The sequence below is a fragment of the Hyperolius riggenbachi genome, chromosome 4, assembly GCF_040937935.1.
Source record: "Hyperolius riggenbachi isolate aHypRig1 chromosome 4, aHypRig1.pri, whole genome shotgun sequence".
In the NCBI taxonomy this organism is placed as follows: domain Eukaryota; kingdom Metazoa; phylum Chordata; class Amphibia; order Anura; family Hyperoliidae; genus Hyperolius; species Hyperolius riggenbachi.
The window spans coordinates 45,376,692-45,398,264 of NC_090649.1; the positions used below are offsets into that span (position 1 = coordinate 45,376,692).

At 43.8% G+C, this 21,573-nt stretch overlaps 11 non-coding genes across 11 annotated transcripts; all 11 read right to left on the reverse strand.

The window, feature by feature from the left end:
- Positions 1-362: 362 nt before the first annotated feature.
- TRNAL-UAA (transfer RNA leucine (anticodon UAA)) lies at positions 363-445 on the reverse strand. Its single transcript has one exon. It is a non-coding gene; the product is annotated as a tRNA-Leu (tRNA).
- Positions 446-2,093: 1,648 nt separating this feature from the next.
- TRNAL-UAA (transfer RNA leucine (anticodon UAA)) lies at positions 2,094-2,176 on the reverse strand. Its single transcript has one exon. It is a non-coding gene; the product is annotated as a tRNA-Leu (tRNA).
- A 1,210-nt stretch (positions 2,177-3,386) lies between these two features.
- On the reverse strand, positions 3,387-3,469 carry TRNAL-UAA (transfer RNA leucine (anticodon UAA)). The gene has a single exon. It is a non-coding gene; the product is annotated as a tRNA-Leu (tRNA).
- Positions 3,470-4,697: 1,228 nt separating this feature from the next.
- TRNAL-UAA (transfer RNA leucine (anticodon UAA)) lies at positions 4,698-4,780 on the reverse strand. The gene has a single exon. It is a non-coding gene; the product is annotated as a tRNA-Leu (tRNA).
- Positions 4,781-5,990: 1,210 nt separating this feature from the next.
- Positions 5,991-6,073, reverse strand: TRNAL-UAA (transfer RNA leucine (anticodon UAA)). The gene has a single exon. It is a non-coding gene; the product is annotated as a tRNA-Leu (tRNA).
- Positions 6,074-7,301: 1,228 nt separating this feature from the next.
- TRNAL-UAA (transfer RNA leucine (anticodon UAA)) lies at positions 7,302-7,384 on the reverse strand. Its single transcript has one exon. It is a non-coding gene; the product is annotated as a tRNA-Leu (tRNA).
- Positions 7,385-8,612: 1,228 nt separating this feature from the next.
- On the reverse strand, positions 8,613-8,695 carry TRNAL-UAA (transfer RNA leucine (anticodon UAA)). The gene has a single exon. It is a non-coding gene; the product is annotated as a tRNA-Leu (tRNA).
- A 1,226-nt stretch (positions 8,696-9,921) lies between these two features.
- On the reverse strand, positions 9,922-10,004 carry TRNAL-UAA (transfer RNA leucine (anticodon UAA)). Its single transcript has one exon. It is a non-coding gene; the product is annotated as a tRNA-Leu (tRNA).
- A 1,228-nt stretch (positions 10,005-11,232) lies between these two features.
- On the reverse strand, positions 11,233-11,315 carry TRNAL-UAA (transfer RNA leucine (anticodon UAA)). The gene has a single exon. It is a non-coding gene; the product is annotated as a tRNA-Leu (tRNA).
- A 4,096-nt stretch (positions 11,316-15,411) lies between these two features.
- TRNAL-UAA (transfer RNA leucine (anticodon UAA)) lies at positions 15,412-15,494 on the reverse strand. Its single transcript has one exon. It is a non-coding gene; the product is annotated as a tRNA-Leu (tRNA).
- Positions 15,495-16,719: 1,225 nt separating this feature from the next.
- TRNAL-UAA (transfer RNA leucine (anticodon UAA)) lies at positions 16,720-16,802 on the reverse strand. The gene has a single exon. It is a non-coding gene; the product is annotated as a tRNA-Leu (tRNA).
- Positions 16,803-21,573: the final 4,771 nt, after the last annotated feature.

The following is a 21,573-nucleotide window of genomic DNA, read 5'->3' on the forward strand; positions in this document are numbered from 1 at the left end:
GCAGACAAGAGTCCTCACAATGAGTCCCTCTACTGATGGCATGTGGTATTGAAGAAACAGATTGGCAGAAAATCAAAACTTGCAGCAGTGTTTGCAGTAATCTCAAAAGCATAATGAATGCCATACCGGTGATTGTAAGCATTCACATCTCCACAAGTACATTTCCAGGAAGCTCAATGTTTCTTGTGAACTGTTTCAAAAAGCTGAAAGATCACACATTGATATTAGTTTGGAGATATGACTGATAAAAACACTCCTTGTAGGATTTCTTAGAGGCGTAAGATGCCAGAAGTATACCAAGAGTTTTGTGCAGGATAGCGCGCAGAAGGCATTGTTTGACATTCAGTGACGTCAAGAAAGTTTACCAGGAGTGGGGTTCGAACCCACACAGATATATATCCATTGGATCTTAAGTCCAACGCCTTAACCACTCGGCCATCCTGGTTGCTGATGTGACAATCTGCACTTGAATTGGGAGCTTAAGGGTATGATCGCTCTGCCTTTGGATGCTTGGACACTGGACAGTATGGACCTCCTGTATCCTTGATGAATCTTTCTGTGAAACTCTGGTTAACTGCTTGATATCATAAGACAGTCCTCCGGAAGAAACAACATCCCATGAAAATCTCTGGCTTGCTGAAAAGCCTCTTCATTGGGTGAAGAGGGCTTAACATATGTTGGCCCATTGGGGCACACTAACTCCACCACCCATACAGAGCAAAGTAGCAGGTGACCCTCAAATTGTTCATCGTTTTTAAATATATTTTTTTCTGTTGTTTGGGGCTCTGATTTGTCAAGTATGTTTTATGGGAAAACAAGTTTTTTCTCAATTTTCAAATTTCTAGCACACCGCACAAGAATTTCCTTTAGGACTTAACTGGAGCTTGCAGCATGCACTCCTCCCTCTAGTCTTATAAGTTCTCCAGAGCCTGTTGTGGGGACAAATTCTCACAGTCTGATGCTGCCACCAACATACGTCAAGGAGGAACTGTTCTTTTAACAATGATGTGCAATATCGGGCTTAAGTTAAAGATAACATTTTGACTGGGGTTGAAAAAGCTCTGTTGTGGCTTTATTAAACTATTGAAACCTGATCAAGGTGACTTTGGATTCTGCCCTATGCCTTGTAACAAACTCTAGTCCATGTGTTAATCCAGTTTTACTTTCCAGTGGCTTTCTGCATAGTTCTCTCTTAGAAAACTGCAGCTGGTGGAAAACACTTCTTGCAGGTTTTGGCAACTTTTGCAGTTGGATTTGTGTAAATTCTTTGTTAGCGCTTTAACCTCACAATGCCATTCTTGGGTATAGCTGCATGCACTCCTTCCTCTAGTCTTCTAAGCTCTTCAGAGCCTGTTGTGGGGACAAATTCTCACAGTCTGATGCTGCCACCAACATACGTCAAGGAGGAACTGTTCTTTAAGCAATGATGTGCAATATCGGGCTTAAGTTAAAGATAACATTTTGACTGGGGTTGAAAAAGCTCTGTTGTGGCTTTATTAAACTATTGAAACCTGATCAAGGTGACTTTGGATTCTGCCCTATGCCTTGTAACAAACTCTAGTCCATGTGTTAATCCAGTTTTACTTTCCAGTGGCTTTCTGCATAGTTCTCTCCTAGAAAACTGCAGCTGGTGGAAAACACTTCTTGCAGGTTTTGGCAACTTTTGCAGTTGGATTTGTGTAAATTCTTTGTTAGCGCTTTAACCTCACAATGCCATTCTTGGGTATAGCTGCAGACAAGAGTCCTCACAATGAGTCCCTCTACTGATGGTATGTGGTATTGAAGAAACAGATTGGCAGAAAATCAAAACTTGCAGCAGTGTTTGCAGTAATCTCAAAAGCATAATGAATGCCATACCGGTGATTGTAAGCATTCACATCTCCACAAGTACATTTCCAGGAAGCTCAATGTTTCTTGTGAACTGTTTCAAAAAGCTGAAAGATCACACATTGATATTAGTTTGGAGATATGACTGATAAAAACACTCCTTGTAGGATTTCTTAGAGGCGTAAGATGCCAGAAGTATACCAAGAGTTTTGTGCAGGATAGCGCGCAGAAGGCATTGTTTGACATTCAGTGACGTCAGGAAAGTTTACCAGGAGTGGGGTTCGAACCCACGCGGATATATATCCATTGGATCTTAAGTCCAACGCCTTAACCACTCGGCCATCCTGGTTGCTGATGTGACAATCTGCACTTGAATTGGGAGCTTAAGGGTATGATCGCTCTGCCTTTGGATGCTTGGACACTGGACAGTATGGACCTCCTGTATCCTTGATGAATCTTTCTGTGAAACTCTGGTTAACTGCTTGATATCATAAGACAGTCCTCCGGAAGAAACAACATCCCATGAAAATCTCTGGCTTGCTGAAAAGCCTCTTCATTGGGTGAAGAGGGCTTAACATATGTTGGCCCATTGGGGCACACTAACTCCACCACCCATACAGAGCAAAGTAGCAGGTGACCCTCAAATTGTTCATCGTTTTTAAATATTTTTTTTTTCTGTTGTTTGGGGCTCTGATTTGTCAAGTATGTTTTATGGGAAAACAAGTTTTTTCTCAATTTTCAAATTTCTAGCACACCGCACAAGAATGGAGCTTGCAGCATGCACTCCTCCCTCTAGTCTTATAAGTTCTCCAGAGCCTGTTGTGGGGACAAATTCTCACAGTCTGATGCTGCCACCAACATACGTCAAGGAGGAACTGTTCTTTTAACAATGATGTGCAATATCGGGCTTAAGTTAAAGATAACATTTTGACTGGGGTTGAAAAAGCTCTGTTGTGGCTTTATTAAACTATTGAAACCTGATCAAGGTGACTTTGGATTCTGCCCTATGCCTTGTAACAAACTCTAGTCCATGTGTTAATCCAGTTTTACTTTCCAGTGGCTTTCTGCATAGTTCTCTCTTAGAAAACTGCAGCTGGTGGAAAACACTTCTTGCAGGTTTTGGCAACTTTTGCAGTTGGATTTGTGTAAATTCTTTGTTAGCGCTTTAACCTCACAATGCCATTCTTGGGTATAGCTGCAGACAAGAGTCCTCACAATGAGTCCCTCTACTGATGGCATGTGGTATTGAAGAAACAGATTGGCAGAAAATCAAAACTTGCAGCAGTGTTTGCAGTAATCTCAAAAGCATAATGAATGCCATACCGGTGATTGTAAGCATTCACATCTCCACAAGTACATTTCCAGGAAGCTCAATGTTTCTTGTGAACTGTTTCAAAAAGCTGAAAGATCACACATTGATATTAGTTTGGAGATATGACTGATAAAAACACTCCTTGTAGGATTTCTTAGAGGCGTAAGATGCCATAAGTATACCAAGAGTTTTGTGCAGGATAGCGCGCAGAAGGCATTGTTTGACATTCAGTGACATCAAGAAAGTTTACCAGGAGTGGGGTTCGAACCCACGCGGATATATATCCATTGGATCTTAAGTCCAACGCCTTAACCACTCGGCCATCCTGGTTGCTGATATGACAGTCTGCACTTGAATTGGGAGCTTAAGGGTATGATCGCTCTGCCTTTGGATGCTTGGACACTGGACAGTATGGACCTCCTGTATCCTTGATGAATCTTTCTGTGAAACTCTGGTTAACTGCTCGATATCATAAGACAGTCCTCCGGAAGAAACAACATCCCATGAAAATCTCTGGCTTGCTGAAAAGCCTCTTCATTGGGTGAAGAGGGCTTAACATATGTTGGCCCATTGGGGCACACTAACTCCACCACCCATACAGAGCAAAGTAGCAGGTGACCCTCAAATTGTTCATCGTTTTTAAATATTTTTTTTTTCTGTTGTTTGGGGCTCTGATTTGTCAAGTATGTTTTATGGGAAAACAAGTTTTTTCTCAATTTTCAAATTTCTAGCACACCGCACAAGAATTTCCTTTAGGACTTAACTGGAGCTTGCAGCATGCACTCCTCCCTCTAGTCTTATAAGTTCTCCAGAGCCTGTTGTGGGGACAAATTCTCACAGTCTGATGCTGCCACCAACATACGTCAAGTAGGAACTGTTCTTTAAGCAATGATGTGCAATATCGGGCTTAAGTTAAAGATAACATTTTGACTGGGGTTGAAAAAGCTCTGTTGTGGCTTTATTAAACTATTGAAACCTGATCAAGGTGACTTTGGATTCTGCCCTATGCCTTGTAACAAACTCTAGTCCATGTGTTAATCCAGTTTTACTTTCCAGTGGCTTTCTGCATAGTTCTCTCCTAGAAAACTGCAGCTGGTGGAAAACACTTCTTGCAGGTTTTGGCAACTTTTGCAGTTGGATTTGTGTAAATTCTTTGTTAGCGCTTTAACCTCACAATGCCATTCTTGGGTATAGCTGCAGACAAGAGTCCTCACAATGAGTCCCTCTACTGATGGTATGTGGTATTGAAGAAACAGATTGGCAGAAAATCAAAACTTGCAGCAGTGTTTGCAGTAATCTCAAAAGCATAATGAATGCCATACCGGTGATTGTAAGCATTCACATCTCCACAAGTACATTTCCAGGAAGCTCAATGTTTCTTGTGAACTGTTTCAAAAAGCTGAAAGATCACACATTGATATTAGTTTGGAGATATGACTGATAAAAACACTCCTTGTAGGATTTCTTAGAGGCGTAAGATGCCAGAAGTATACCAAGAGTTTTGTGCAGGATAGCGCGCAGAAGGCATTGTTTGACATTCAGTGACGTCAGGAAAGTTTACCAGGAGTGGGGTTCGAACCCACGCGGATATATATCCATTGGATCTTAAGTCCAACGCCTTAACCACTCGGCCATCCTGGTTGCTGATGTGACAATCTGCACTTGAATTGGGAGCTTAAGGGTATGATCGCTCTGCCTTTGGATGCTTGGACACTGGACAGTATGGACCTCCTGTATCCTTGATGAATCTTTCTGTGAAACTCTGGTTAACTGCTTGATATCATAAGACAGTCCTCCGGAAGAAACAACATCCCATGAAAATCTCTGGCTTGCTGAAAAGCCTCTTCATTGGGTGAAGAGGGCTTAACATATGTTGGCCCATTGGGGCACACTAACTCCACCACCCATACAGAGCAAAGTAGCAGGTGACCCTCAAATTGTTCATCGTTTTTAAATATTTTTTTTTTCTGTTGTTTGGGGCTCTGATTTGTCAAGTATGTTTTATGGGAAAACAAGTTTTTTCTCAATTTTCAAATTTCTAGCACACCGCACAAGAATGGAGCTTGCAGCATGCACTCCTCCCTCTAGTCTTATAAGTTCTCCAGAGCCTGTTGTGGGGACAAATTCTCACAGTCTGATGCTGCCACCAACATACGTCAAGGAGGAACTGTTCTTTTAACAATGATGTGCAATATCGGGCTTAAGTTAAAGATAACATTTTGACTGGGGTTGAAAAAGCTCTGTTGTGGCTTTATTAAACTATTGAAACCTGATCAAGGTGACTTTGGATTCTGCCCTATGCCTTGTAACAAACTCTAGTCCATGTGTTAATCCAGTTTTACTTTCCAGTGGCTTTCTGCATAGTTCTCTCTTAGAAAACTGCAGCTGGTGGAAAACACTTCTTGCAGGTTTTGGCAACTTTTGCAGTTGGATTTGTGTAAATTCTTTGTTAGCGCTTTAACCTCACAATGCCATTCTTGGGTATAGCTGCAGACAAGAGTCCTCACAATGAGTCCCTCTACTGATGGCATGTGGTATTGAAGAAACAGATTGGCAGAAAATCAAAACTTGCAGCAGTGTTTGCAGTAATCTCAAAAGCATAATGAATGCCATACCGGTGATTGTAAGCATTCACATCTCCACAAGTACATTTCCAGGAAGCTCAATGTTTCTTGTGAACTGTTTCAAAAAGCTGAAAGATCACACATTGATATTAGTTTGGAGATATGACTGATAAAAACACTCCTTGTAGGATTTCTTAGAGGCGTAAGATGCCATAAGTATACCAAGAGTTTTGTGCAGGATAGCGCGCAGAAGGCATTGTTTGACATTCAGTGACATCAAGAAAGTTTACCAGGAGTGGGGTTCGAACCCACGCGGATATATATCCATTGGATCTTAAGTCCAACGCCTTAACCACTCGGCCATCCTGGTTGCTGATATGACAGTCTGCACTTGAATTGGGAGCTTAAGGGTATGATCGCTCTGCCTTTGGATGCTTGGACACTGGACAGTATGGACCTCCTGTATCCTTGATGAATCTTTCTGTGAAACTCTGGTTAACTGCTCGATATCATAAGACAGTCCTCCGGAAGAAACAACATCCCATGAAAATCTCTGGCTTGCTGAAAAGCCTCTTCATTGGGTGAAGAGGGCTTAACATATGTTGGCCCATTGGGGCACACTAACTCCACCACCCATACAGAGCAAAGTAGCAGGTGACCCTCAAATTGTTCATCGTTTTTAAATATTTTTTTTTTCTGTTGTTTGGGGCTCTGATTTGTCAAGTATGTTTTATGGGAAAACAAGTTTTTTCTCAATTTTCAAATTTCTAGCACACCGCACAAGAATTTCCTTTAGGACTTAACTGGAGCTTGCAGCATGCACTCCTCCCTCTAGTCTTATAAGTTCTCCAGAGCCTGTTGTGGGGACAAATTCTCACAGTCTGATGCTGCCACCAACATACGTCAAGTAGGAACTGTTCTTTAAGCAATGATGTGCAATATCGGGCTTAAGTTAAAGATAACATTTTGACTGGGGTTGAAAAAGCTCTGTTGTGGCTTTATTAAACTATTGAAACCTGATCAAGGTGACTTTGGATTCTGCCCTATGCCTTGTAACAAACTCTAGTCCATGTGTTAATCCAGTTTTACTTTCCAGTGGCTTTCTGCATAGTTCTCTCTTAGAAAACTGCAGCTGGTGGAAAACACTTCTTGCAGGTTTTGGCAACTTTTGCAGTTGGATTTGTGTAAATTCTTTGTTAGCGCTTTAACCTCACAATGCCATTCTTGGGTATAGCTGCAGACAAGAGTCCTCACAATGAGTCCCTCTACTGATGGCATGTGGTATTGAAGAAACAGATTGGCAGAAAATCAAAACTTGCTGCAGTGTTTGCAGTAATCTCAAAAGCATAATGAATGCCATACCGGTGATTGTAAGCATTCACATCTCCACAAGTACATTTCCAGGAAGCTCAATGTTTCTTGTGAACTGTTTCAAAAAGCTGAAAGATTACACATTGATATTAGTTTGGAGATATGACTGATAAAAACACTCCTTGTAGGATTTCTTAGAGGCGTAAGATGCCAGAAGTATACCAAGAGTTTTGTGCAGGATAGCGCGCAGAAGGCATTGTTTGACATTCAGTGACGTCAAGAAAGTTTACCAGGAGTGGGGTTCGAACCCACGCGGACATATATCCATTGGATCTTAAGTCCAACGCCTTAACCACTCGGCCATCCTGGTTGCTGATGTGACAATCTGCACTTGAATTGGGAGCTTAAGGGTATGATCGCTCTGCCTTTGGATGCTTGGACACTGGACAGTATGGACCTCCTGTATCCTTGATGAATCTTTCTGTGAAACTCTGGTTAACTGCTTGATATCATAAGACAGTCCTCCGGAAGAAACAACATCCCATGAAAATCTCTGGCTTGCTGAAAAGCCTCTTCATTGGGTGAAGAGGGCTTAACATATGTTGGCCCATTGGGGCACACTAACTCCACCACCCATACAGAGCAAAGTAGCAGGTGACCCTCAAATTGTTCATCGTTTTTAAATATTTTTTTTTTCTGTTGTTTGGGGCTCTGATTTGTCAAGTATGTTTTATGGGAAAACAAGTTTTTTCTCAATTTTCAAATTTCTAGCACACCGCACAAGAATTTCTTCTAGGACTTAACTGGAGCTTGCAGCATGCACTCCTTCCTCTAGTCTTATAAGTTCTCCAGAGCCTGTTGTGGGCACAAATTCTCACAGTCTGATGCTGCCACCAACATACGTCAAGGAGGAACTGTTCTTTAAGCAATGATGTGCAATATCGGGCTTAAGTTAAAGATAACATTTTGACTGGGGTTGAAAAAGCTCTGTTGTGGCTTTATTAAACTATTGAAACCTGATCAAGGTGACTTTGGATTCTGCCCTATGCCTTGTAACAAACTCTAGTCCATGTGTTAATCCAGTTTTACTTTCCAGTGGCTTTCTGCATAGTTCTCTCTTAGAAAACTGCAGCTGGTGGAAAACACTTCTTGCAGGTTTTGGCAACTTTTGCAGTTGGATTTGTGTAAATTCTTTGTTAGCGCTTTAACCTCACAATGCCATTCTTAGGTATAGCTGCAGACAAGAGTCCTCACAATGAGTCCCTCTACTGATGGCATGTGGTATTGAAGAAACAGATTGGCAGAAAATCAAAACTTGCAGCAGTGTTTGCAGTAATCTCAAAAGCATAATGAATGCCATACCGGTGATTGTAAGCATTCACATCTCCACAAGTACATTTCCAGGAAGCTCAATGTTTCTTGTGAACTGTTTCAAAAAGCTGAAAGATCACACATTGATATTAGTTTGGAGATATGACTGATAAAAACACTCCTTGTAGGATTTCTTAGAGGCGTAAGATGCCAGAAGTATACCAAGAGTTTTGTGCAGGATAGCGCGCAGAAGGCATTGTTTGACATTCAGTGACGTCAAGAAAGTTTACCAGGAGTGGGGTTCGAACCCACGCGGATATATATCCATTGGATCTTAAGTCCAACGCCTTAACCACTCGGCCATCCTGGTTGCTGATGTGACAATCTGCACTTGAATTGGGAGCTTAAGGGTATGATCGCTCTGCCTTTGGATGCTTGGACACTGGACAGTATGGACCTCCTGTATCCTTGATGAATCTTTCTGTGAAACTCTGGTTAACTGCTTGACATCATAAGACAGTCCTCCGGTAGAAACAACATCCCATGAAAATCTCTGGCTTGCTGAAAAGCCTCTTCATTGGGTGAAGAGGGCTTAACATATGTTGGCCCATTGGGGCACACTAACTCCACCACCCATACAGAGCAAAGTAGCAGGTGACCCTCAAATTGTTCATCGTTTTTAAATATTTTTTTTCTGTTGTTTGGGGCTCTGATTTGTCAAGTATGTTTTATGGGAAAACAAGTTTTTTCTCAATTTTCAAATTTCTAGCACACCGCGCAATAATTTCTTCTAGGACTTAGCTGGAGCTTGCAGCATGCACTCCTTCCTCTAGTCTTCTAAGCTCTCCAGAGCCTGTTGTGGGGACAAATTCTCACAGTCTGATGCTGCCACCAACATACGTCAAGTAGGAACTGTTCTTTAAGCAATGATGTGCAATATCGGGCTTAAGTTAAAGATAACATTTTGACTGGGGTTGAAAAAGCTTTGTTGTGGCTTTATTAAACTATTGAAACCTGATCAAGGTGACTTTGGATTCTGCCCTATGCCTTGTAACAAACTCTAGTCCATGTGTTAATCCAGTTTTACTTTCCAGTGGCTTTCTGCATAGTTCTCTCTTAGAAAACTGCAGCTGGTGGAAAACACTTCTTGCAGGTTTTGGCAACTTTTGCAGTTGGATTTGTGTAAATTCTTTGTTAGCGCTTTAACCTCACAATGCCATTCTTGGGTATAGCTGCAGACAAGAGTCCTCACAATGAGTCCCTCTACTGATGGCATGTGGTATTGAAGAAACAGATTGGCAGAAAATCAAAACTTGCAGCAGTGTTTGCAGTAATCTCAAAAGCATAATGAATGCCATACCGGTGATTGTAAGCATTCACATCTCCACAAGTACATTTCCAGGAAGCTCAATGTTTCTTGTGAACTGTTTCAAAAAGCTGAAAGATTACACATTGATATTAGTTTGGAGATATGACTGATAAAAACACTCCTTGTAGGATTTCTTAGAGGCGTAAGATGCCAGAAGTATACCAAGAGTTTTGTGCAGGATAGCGCGCAGAAGGCATTGTTTGACATTCAGTGACGTCAAGAAAGTTTACCAGGAGTGGGGTTCGAACCCACGCGGACATATATCCATTGGATCTTAAGTCCAACGCCTTAACCACTCGGCCATCCTGGTTGCTGATGTGACAATCTGCACTTGAATTGGGAGCTTAAGGGTATGATCGCTCTGCCTTTGGATGCTTGGACACTGGACAGTATGGACCTCCTGTATCCTTGATGAATCTTTCTGTGAAACTCTGGTTAACTGCTTGATATCATAAGACAGTCCTCCGGAAGAAACAACATCCCATGAAAATCTCTGGCTTGCTGAAAAGCCTCTTCATTGGGTGAAGAGGGCTTAACATATGTTGGCCCATTGGGGCACACTAACTCCACCACCCATACAGAGCAAAGTAGCAGGTGACCCTCAAATTGTTCATCGTTTTTAAATATTTTTTTTTTCTGTTGTTTGGGGCTCTGATTTGTCAAGTATGTTTTATGGGAAAACAAGTTTTTTCTCAATTTTCAAATTTCTAGCACACCGCACAAGAATTTCTTCTAGGACTTAACTGGAGCTTGCAGCATGCACTCCTTCCTCTAGTCTTATAAGTTCTCCAGAGCCTGTTGTGGGCACAAATTCTCACAGTCTGATGCTGCCACCAACATACGTCAAGGAGGAACTGTTCTTTAAGCAATGATGTGCAATATCGGGCTTAAGTTAAAGATAACATTTTGACTGGGGTTGAAAAAGCTCTGTTGTGGCTTTATTAAACTATTGAAACCTGATCAAGGTGACTTTGGATTCTGCCCTATGCCTTGTAACAAACTCTAGTCCATGTGTTAATCCAGTTTTACTTTCCAGTGGCTTTCTGCATAGTTCTCTCTTAGAAAACTGCAGCTGGTGGAAAACACTTCTTGCAGGTTTTGGCAACTTTTGCAGTTGGATTTGTGTAAATTCTTTGTTAGCGCTTTAACCTCACAATGCCATTCTTAGGTATAGCTGCAGACAAGAGTCCTCACAATGAGTCCCTCTACTGATGGCATGTGGTATTGAAGAAACAGATTGGCAGAAAATCAAAACTTGCAGCAGTGTTTGCAGTAATCTCAAAAGCATAATGAATGCCATACCGGTGATTGTAAGCATTCACATCTCCACAAGTACATTTCCAGGAAGCTCAATGTTTCTTGTGAACTGTTTCAAAAAGCTGAAAGATCACACATTGATATTAGTTTGGAGATATGACTGATAAAAACACTCCTTGTAGGATTTCTTAGAGGCGTAAGATGCCAGAAGTATACCAAGAGTTTTGTGCAGGATAGCGCGCAGAAGGCATTGTTTGACATTCAGTGACGTCAAGAAAGTTTACCAGGAGTGGGGTTCGAACCCACGCGGATATATATCCATTGGATCTTAAGTCCAATGCCTTAACCACTCGGCCATCCTGGTTGCTGAGATGACTGTCTGCACTTGAATTGGGAGCTTAAGGGTATGATCGCTCTGCCTTTGGATGCTTGGACACTGGACAGTATGGACCTCCTGTATCCTTGATGAATCTTTCTGTGAAACTCTGGTTAACTGCTTGATATTATAAGAAAGTCCTCCGGAAGAAACAACATCCCATTAAAATCTCTGGCTTGCTGAAAAGCCTCTTCATTGGGTGAAGAGGGCTTAACATATGTTGGCCCATTGGGGCACACTAACTCCACCACCCATACAGAGCAAAGTAGCAGGTGACCCTCAAACTGTTCATCGTTTTTAAATATTTTTTGTTGTTGTTGTTTGGGGCTCTGATTTGTCAAGTATGTTTTATGGGAAAACAAGCTTTTTCTCAATTTTAAAATTTCTAGCACACTGCACAAGATTTTCTTCTAGGACTTAACTGGAGCTTGCAGCATGCACTCCTTCCTCTAGTCTTATAAGTCCTCCAGAGCCTGTTGTGGGGCCAAATTCTCACAGTCTGATGCTGCCACCAACATACGTCAAGGAGGAACTGTTCTTTAAGCAATGATGTGCAATATCGGGCTTAAGTTAAAGATAACATTTTGACTTTGGTTGAAAAAGCTCTGTTGTGGCCTTATTAAACTATTGAAACCTGATCAAGGTGACTTTGGATTCTGCCCTATGCCTTGCAACAAACTCTAGGCCATGTGTTAATCCAGTTTTACTTTCCAGTGGCTTTCTTCATAGTTCTCTCTTAGAAAACTGCAGCTGGTGGAAAACACTTCTTACAGGTTTTGGCAACTTTTGCAGTTGGATTTGTGTATCTTCTTTGTCAGCGCTTTAACCTCACAATGCCATTCTTGTGTATAGCTATAGACAAGAGTCCTCACAATGAGTCCCTCTACTGATGGCATGAGGTATTGAAGAAACAGATTAGCAGAAAATCAAAGCTTGCAGCAGTGTTTGCAGTAATCTCAAAAGCATATGGAATGCCATACCGGTGATTGTAAGCATTTACATCTCCACAAGTACATTTCCAGGAAGCTCAATGTTTCTTGTGAACTGTTTCAAAAAGCTGAAAGATCACACATTGATATTAGTTTGGAGATATGACTGATAAAAACAGCCCTTGTAGGATTTCTTAGAGGCGTAAGTTGCCAGAAGTATACCAAGAGTTTTGTGCAGGATAGCGCACAGAAGGCATTGTTTGACATCAGTGACGTCAAGAAAGTTTACCAGGAGTGGGATTCAAACCCACACGGATATATATCCAGTGGATCTTAACTCCAGTGACGTCAAGAAAGTTTACCAGGAGTGGGATTCAAACCCACACGGATATATATCCAGTGGATCTTAACTCCAACACCTTAACCACTCATCCATTCTGCTTGCTGACATGACAGTCTGCACTTGAATTGGGAGCTTAAGGGTATGATCGCTCTGCCTTTGGATGCTTGGACACTGGACAGTATGGACCTCCTGTATCCTTGATGAATCTTTCTGTGACACTCTGGTTAACTGCTTGATATTATAAGAAAGTCCTCCGGAAGAAACAACATCCCATTAAAATCTCTGGCTTGCTGAAAAGCCTCTTCATTGGGTGAAGAGGGCTTAACATATGTTGGCCCATTGGGGCACACTAACTCCACCACCCATACAGAGCAAAGTAGCAGGTGACCCTCAAACTGTATATCGTTTTTAAATATTTTTTTTGTTGTTGTTTGGGGCTCTGATTTGTCAAGTATGTTTTATGGGAAAACAAGCTTTTTCTCAATTTTCAAATTTCTAGCACACTGCACAAGATTTTCTTCTAGGACTTAACTGGAGCTTGCAGCATGCACTCCTTCCTCTAGTCTTATAAGCCCTCCAGAGCCTGTTGTGGGGCCAAATTCTCACAGTCTGATGCTGCCACCAACATACGTCAAGGAGGAACTGTTCTTTAAGCAATGATGTGCAATATCGGGCTTAAGTTAAAGATAACATTTTGACTGGGGTTGAAAAAGCTCTGTTGTGGCCTTATTAAACTATTGAAACCTGATCAAGGTGACTTTGGATTCTGCCCTATGCCTTGTAACAAACTCTAGGCCATGTGTCTTCCAGTTTTACTTTCCAGTGGCTGTCTTCATAGTTCTCTCTTAGAAAACTGCAGCTGGTGGAAAACACTTCTTGCAGGTTTTGGCAACTTTTGCAGTTGGATTTGTGTATCTTCTTTGTTAGCGCTTTAACCTCACAATGCCATTCTTGGGTATAGCTGCAGACAAGAGTCCTCACAATGAGTCCCTCTACTGATGGCATGTGGTATTGAAGAAACAGATTGGCAGAAAATCAAAACTCGCAGCAGTGTTTGCAGTAATCTCAAAAGCATAATTGATGCCATACCATTCTGGTTGCTGACGTGACAGTCTGCACTTGAATTGGGAGCTTAAAGGAAAGGTTCAGGGAGGGTGGGTAAAAAATAAAAATCAATTTCCACTTACCTGGGGCTTCCTCCAGCCCTTGGCAGGCAGGAGGTGCCCTCGCCGCCGCTCTGCAGGCTCCCGGTGGTCTCCGGTGGCCGACCCGACCTGGCCAGGCCGGCTGCCAGGTCGGGCTCTTCTGCGCTCCAAGGCCCGGAACTTCTGCGTCCCACGCCGGCGCGCTGACGTCATCGGACGTCCTCCGGGCTCTACTGCGCATGCGCAGTAGTTCTGCGCCTGCGCAGTAAAGCCCGGAGGACGTCCGATGACGTCAGAGCGCCGGCGTGGGACGCAGAAGTTCCGGGCCTTGGAGCGCAGAAGAGCCCGACCTTGCAGCCGGCCTGGCCAGGTCGGGTTGGCCACCAGAGACCACCGGGAGCCTGCGGAGCTGCGGCGAGGGCACCTCCTGCTTGCCACGGGCTGGAGGAAGCCCCAGGTAAGTGGAAAATAATTTTTATTTTTTACCCACCCTCCTTGAACCTTCCCTTTAAGGGTATGATCGCTCTGCCTTTGGATGCTTGGACACTGGACAGTATGGACCTCCTGTATCCTTGATGATTCTTTCTGTGACACTCTGGTTAACTGCTTGATATTATAAGAAAGTCCTCCGGAAGAAATAACATCCCATGAAAATCTCTGGCTTGCTGAAAAGCCTCTTCATTGGGTGAAGAGGGCTTAACATATGTTGGCCCATTGGGGCACACTAACTCCACCACCCATACAGAGCAAAGTAGCAGGTGACCCTCAAATTGTTCATCGTTTTTAAATATTTTTTTTCTGTTGTTTGGGGCTCTGATTTGTCAAGTATGTTTTATGGGAAAGCAAGCTTTTTCTCAATTTTCAAATTTCTAGCACACTGCGCAAGATTTTCTTCTAAGACTCAACTGGAGCCTGCAGCATGCACTCCTTCCTCTAGTCTTATAAGTCCTCCAGAGTCTGTTGTGGGGACAAATTCTCACAGTCTGATGCTGCCACCAACATACATCAAAGAGGAACTGTTCTTTAAGCAATATTTTGACTAGGTTTGAAAAAGCTCTGTTGTGTCCTTATTAAACTATTGAAAAATGATCAAGGTGACTTTGGATTCTGCCCTATGCCTTGTAACAAACTCTAGGCCATGTGTTAATCCAGTTATACTTTTCAGTGGCTTTCTTCATAGTTCTCTCTTAGAAAACTGCAGCTGGTGGTAAACACTTCTTGCAGGTTTTGGCAACTTTTGCAGTTGGATTTGTGTATCTTCTTTGTTAGCTCTTTAACCTCACAATGCCATTCTTGGGTATAGCTGCAGAAAAGAGTCCTCACAATGAGTTCCTCTACTGATGGCATGTGGTATTGAAGAAACAGATTGGCAGAAAATCAAAAGTTGCAGCAGTGTTTGCAGTAATCTCAAAAGCATAATTAATGCTATACCGGTGATTGTAAGCATTCACATCTCCACAAGTACATTTCCAGGAAGCTCAATGTTTCTTGTGAACTGTTTCAAAAAGCTGAAAGATCACACATTGATATTAGTTTGGCGATATGACTGATAAAAACACACCTTGTAGGATTTCTTAGAGGCGTAAGATGCCAGAAGTATACCAAGAGTTTTGTGCAGGATTGCGCGCAGAAGGCATTGTTTGACATTCAGTGACGTCAAGAAAGTTTACCAGGAGTGGGGCTCGAACCCACGCAGATATATATCCATCGGATCTTAAGTCCAACGCCTTAACCACTCGGCCATCCTGGTTGCTGATTTGACCATCTGCACTTGAATTGGAAGCTTAAGGGTATGATCGCTCTGCCTTTGGATGCTTGGACACTGGACAGTATGGACCTCCTGTATCCTTGATGAATCTTTCTGTGAAACTCTGGTTAACTGCTTGATATCATAAGAAAGTCCTCCAGAAGAAACAACATCCCATGAAAATCGCTGGCTTGCTGAAAAGTCTCTTCATTGGGTGAAGAGGGCTTAACATATGTTGGCCCATTGGGGCACACTAACTCCACCACCCATACAGAGCAAAGTAGCAGGTGACCCTCAAATTGTTCTACATTTTTAAATATTTTTTTCTGTTGTTTGGGGCTCTGATTTGTCAAGTATGTTTTATGGGAAAACAAGCTTTTTCTCAATTTTCAAATTTCTAGCACACTGCACAAGAATTTCTTCTAAGACTTAACTGGAGCTTGCAGCATGCACTCCTTCCTCTAGTCTTATAAGTCCTCCAGAACCTGTTGTGGGGACAAATTCTCACAGTCTGATGCTACCACCAACATATGTCAAGGAGGAACTGTTCTTTAAGCAACGATGTGCAATATCGGGCTTAAGTTAAAGATAACATTTTGACTTGGGTTGAAAAAGCTCTGTTGTGGCCTTATTAAAGTATTGAAACCTAATCAAGGTGACTTTGAATTCTGCCCTATGCCTTGTAACAAACTCTAGGCCATGTGTTAATCCAGTTATTCTTTCCAGTGGCTTTCTTCATAGTTCTCTCTTAGAAAACTGCAGCTGGTGGAAAACACTTCTTGCAGGTTTTGGCAACTTTTGCAGTTGGATTTGTGTATCTTCTTTGTTAGCGCTTTAACCTCACAATGCCATTCTTGGGTATAGCTGCAGACAAGAGTCCTCACAATGAGTTCCTCTACTGATGGCATGTGGTGTTGAAGAAACAGATTGACAGAAAATCAAAACTTGCAGCAGTGTTTGCAGTTATCTCAAAAGCATAATTAATGCCATACCGGTGATTGTAAGCATTCACATCTCCACAAGTACATTTCCAGGAAGCTCAATGTTTCTTGTGAACTGTTTCAAAAAGCTGAAAGATCACACATCGATATTAGTTTTGAGATATGACTGATAAAAACACCCCTTGTAGGATTTCTTAGAGGCGTAAAATGCTAGAAGTATACCAAGAGTTTTGTGCAGGATAGCGCTCAGAAGGCATTGTTTGACATTCAGTGACGTCAAGAAAGTTTACCAGGAGTAGGGTTCGAACCCACGCAGATATATATCCATTGGATCTTAAGTCCAACACCTTAACCACTCGGCCATCCTGGTTGCTGATGTGACAATATGCACTTAAATTGGGAGCTTAAGGGTATGATCGCTCTGCCTTTGGATGCTTGGACACTGGACAGTATGGACCTCCTGTATCCTTGATGAATCTTTCTGTGACACTCTGGTTAACTGCTTGGTATCATAAGAAAGTCCTCCGGAAGAAACAACATCCCATGAAAATCTCTGGCTTGCTGAAAAGCCTCTTCATTGGGTGAAGAGGGCTTAACATATGTTGGCCCATTGGGGCACACTAACTCCACCACCCATACAGAGCAAAGTAGCAGGTGACCCTCAAATTGTTCATCGTTTTTAAATATTTTTTTTCTGTTGTTTGGGGCTCTGATTTGTCAAGTATGTTTTATGGGAAAACAAGCTTTTTCTCAATTTTTTTAAATTTCTAGCACACTGCACAAGAATTTCTTCTAGGACTTAACTGGAACTTGCAGCATGCACTCCTTCCTCTAGTCTTATAAGTCCTCCAGAGCCTGTTGTGGGGACAAATTCTCACAGTCTGATGCTGCCACCAACATACGTCAAGGAGGAACTGTTCTTTAAGCAATTATGCGCAATATCGGGCTTAAGTTAAAGATAACATTTTGACTGGGGTTGAAAAAGCTCTGTTGTGGCCTTATTAAAGTATTGAAACCTAATCAAGGTGACTTTGAATTCTGCCCTATGCCTTGTAACAAACTCTAGGCCATGTATTAATCCAGTGATACTTTCCAGTGGCTTTCTTCATAGTTCTCTCTTAGAAAACTGCAGCTGGTGGTAAACACTTCTTGCAGGTTTTGGCAACTTTTGCAGTTGGATTTGTGTATCTTCTTTGTTAGCGCTTTAACCTCACAATGCCATTATTGGGTATAGCTGCAGACAAGAGTCCTCACAATGAGTTCCTCTACTGATGGCATGTGGTATTGAAGAAACAGATTGGCAGAAAATCAAAACTTGCAGCAGTGTTTGCAGTAAACTCAAAAGCATAATTAATGCCATACCGGTGATTGTAAGTAGTGTTGGGCGAACATCTAGATGTTCGGGCCGAATAGGCCGAACATGGCTGCGATGTTCGGGTGTTCGAGCTGAACTCCAAACATAATGGAAGTCAATGGGGACCCAAACTTCCGTGCTTTGTAAAGCCTCCTTACATGCTACATACCCTAAATTTACAGGGTATGTGCACCTTGGGAGTGGGTACAAGAGGAATTTTTTTTTTAGCAAAAGAGCTTATAGTTTTTGAGAAAATCGATTTTAAAGTTTCAAAGGGAAAACTGTCTTTTAAATGCGGGAAATGTCTGTTTTCTTTGCACAGGTAACATGATTTTTGTCGGCATGCAGTCATAAATGTAATACAGATGAGAGGTTCCAGGAAAAGGGACCGGTAACGCTAACCCAGCAGCAGCACACATGATGGAACAGGAGGAGGGCGGCGCAGGAGGAGAAGGCCACGCTTTGAGACACAACAACCCAGGCCTTGCATGAGGACAAGAAGCGTGCGGAAAGCAATTGGCTTTTTGTCGGCATGCAGTCATAAATGTAATACAGATGAGAGTTTCCAGGAAAAGGGACCGGTAACGCTTACCCAGCAGCAGCACACGTGATGGAACAGGAGGAGGGCAGCGCAGGAGGAGAGGGCCACGCTTTGAGACACAACAACCCAGGCCTTGCATGAGGACAAGAAGCGTGCGGATAGCAATTGGCTTTTTGTTGGCATGCAGTCATAAATGTAATACAGATGAGAGGTTCCAGGAAAAGGGACCGGTAACGCTAACCCAGCAGCAGCACACGTGATGAAACAGGAGGAGGGCGGCGCAGGAGGAGAAGGCCACACTTTGAGACACAACAACCCAGGCCTTGCATGAGGACAAGAAGCGTGCGGATAGCAATTGGCTTTTTGTCGGCATGCAGTCATAAATGTAATACAGATGAGAGGTTCCAGGAAAAGGGACAGGTAACGCTAACCCATCACAGATGTTCATTGTTCATGTTACTTGGTTGGGGTCCGGGAGTGTTGCATAGTCGTTTCCAATCCAGGATTGATTCATTTTAATTTGAGTCAGACGGTCTGCATTTTCTGTGGAGAGGCAGATACGCCGATCTGTGACGATGCCTCCGGCAGCACTGAAACAGCGTTCTGACATAACGCTGGCTGCCGGGCAAGCCAGCACCTCTATTGCGTACATTGCCAGTTCGTGCCAGGTGTCTAGCTTCGATACCCAATAGTTGAAGGGTGCAGATGGATTGTTCAACACAGCTACGCCATCTGACATGTAGTCCTTGACCATCTTCTCCAGGCGATCGGTGTTGGAGGTGGATCTGCACGCTTGCTGTTCTGTGGGCTGCTGCATGGGTGTCAGAAAATTTTTCCACTCCAAGGACACTGCCGATACCATTCCCTTTTGGGCACTAGCTGCGGCTTGTGTTGTTTGCTGCCCTCCTGGTCATCCTGGGTTTGCGGAAGTCAGTCTGTCGGCGTACAACTGGCTAGAGGAGGGGGAGGATGTCAATCTCCTCTCTAAAGTCTCCACAAGGGCCTGCTGGTATTCTTCCATTTTGACCTGTCTGACTCTTTCTTCAAGTAGTTTTAGAACATTGTGTTTGTACCGTGGATCCAGAAGGGTATAAACCCAGTAATTGGTGTTGTCCAGAATGCGCACAATGCGTTCTAGCATGAATTGAGCCATGTGTGCCAGAGTCCTGCCAGAATCCTCATCATCCTCTTGTGAGCGTTGTGATAGTTGTTGTGATGCATCATAGTCGTCACCTTCTTCCTGGTCTGCTTCTGCTGACCATTCGCGCTGAATTGTGGAAGTCCAACGTGCACCGCTCTGGCCCTCGTCAGTGGTGGCATGAAATTCCTGCTCCAACTCCAGCTGTTCCTCCTCCTCTTCTTCATCATAGCTGCTGGGGCAAGCGTTTCCTGAGGCAGATGGCCTGATGTTGGTATCATCACGCTGATCGTTTTCTCCTTCAGATTCCCCCAGTTGCATCATGACAGCTGTTTCCTTGATTTTCAACATTGACTTCTTCAGTAAACACAGCAGTGGTATGGTAATGCTGACTGAAGAGTTGTCACTGCTCACAAGCAACGTGGATTGCTCAAAATTTTGGAGGACTTGGCAGAGGTCCAACATGTTGGCCCAATCGGATCCACAGAAGCTTGGCAGCTGTCCGGATGCGCCTCGGTACTGCGCCGTCATGTACTGGACCACTGCACTCTTCTGCTCACAAAAGCGGGCTAGCATGTGCAGCGTAGAATTCCAGCGCGTAGGGACATCACACAGCAAGCGATGGTGGGGGAGATTGAAGCGCTCCTGCATCTTGGCGAGTGCCCCCGAAGCAGTACTGGAATTTCTACAATGTTTGGCCACTCGTCGCACCTTCAACAGAAGATCGGCCACGCCTGGGTATGTCCTCAGGAACCGCTGAACTACTAGGTTCATCACGTGCGCCAGGCAAGGGATGTGTGTCAGCTTAGCCAACCTTAAAGCGCGAATGAGATTACTCCCATTATCACACACAACCATGCCCGGTTTCAGGTCCAGCGGTGCCAGCCACAAATCCGTCTGTTCCTTTATTCCCCTCCAAATTTCCTCCCCTGTGTGCTGCTTATCCCCAATGCAGATCAGCTTCAGCAACGCTTGCTGACGCATGCCAACAGCTGTGCTGCACTGCTTCCACGATCCTACTGCTGCTGGGTTAGCGTTTCCTGATGAGGTACAGCTTTGAGATGCGTTGGAGGAGAAGGAGTCAGAGAGGTAGGTGCTGCTGTTGTTATCCAGTGGGAGGGACGGCGGTGCAGCTGTTTGCGGCGTGGGCAACACCCGCGCCGTAGCAGGTGAGGAATCGCTGCCAGGCTCCACAAGGTTCACCCAGTGCGCGGTAAGGGAGATGTATCGACCCTGGCCGAACGCACTCATCCAGGTGTCAGTGGTGAGGTGAACCTTGCAGGCAACGGCATTCTTCAAGCTTCGGGTTATTTTGCTGACCACGTGCTCATGCAACTCAGGCACTGCAGAGCGCGCAAAGTGGTAGTGGCTGGGAACCACGTAACGTGGGTTGGCCACTGACATCATGCCCTTGAAGCTGTTTGTCTCCACCACTCGATATGGCAGCATTTCGCAGGCCAGAAGCTTGGCTATGCTGGCTGTTAGTGCCACGGCCCGGGGGTCATTTGCTGGCAATTTCCTCTTGCGCTCAAGCATCTCCGAGACAGACAACTGAACCGTAGGGCTGCACACTGAACGGCTGTTGGTTGTTGTGTTTGATGAAGACTGGGAGACCTCAAGAGCACTATTCCGGAAAGTGACAGTGTCAGCGTCGTCTGATGTTTGTGAATGTTGTTGTGAACCACGCAATGGCTGGGCTACTGCTGCTGCTGAGTAGGGTCTGGTGGTGAGTCTGGTGACCCCAAGGGAGGCAGTGTTGCTGGTACCCTGTCCTGCCGCGTTTGCCCACAGAGTGGGATGTTTGGATACCATGTGGCGGGTCATGCTGGTGGTGGAGAGGTTGTTAATATTTTTCCCCCTGCTCAGGCGGGACTTGCACACCTTGCAAATCACCAAGGTATCATCCTCACTGCAATCTTCAAAGAAAGGCCAGACTTTGGAGCACCTGCCTTGCTGGCGATTTCTGTTTGCGCCTCTTTTGAGTCTCACTTGAACTTCCACGCTTGTGGTGCCTGAAATTTCGCGCCGCCTACCTTGTGGCACAAGGCAAACTCGTGCAGCAGTGGCTTCTTCAGACTCATCTGTGCTGCTACGACGGCGATGTTCTG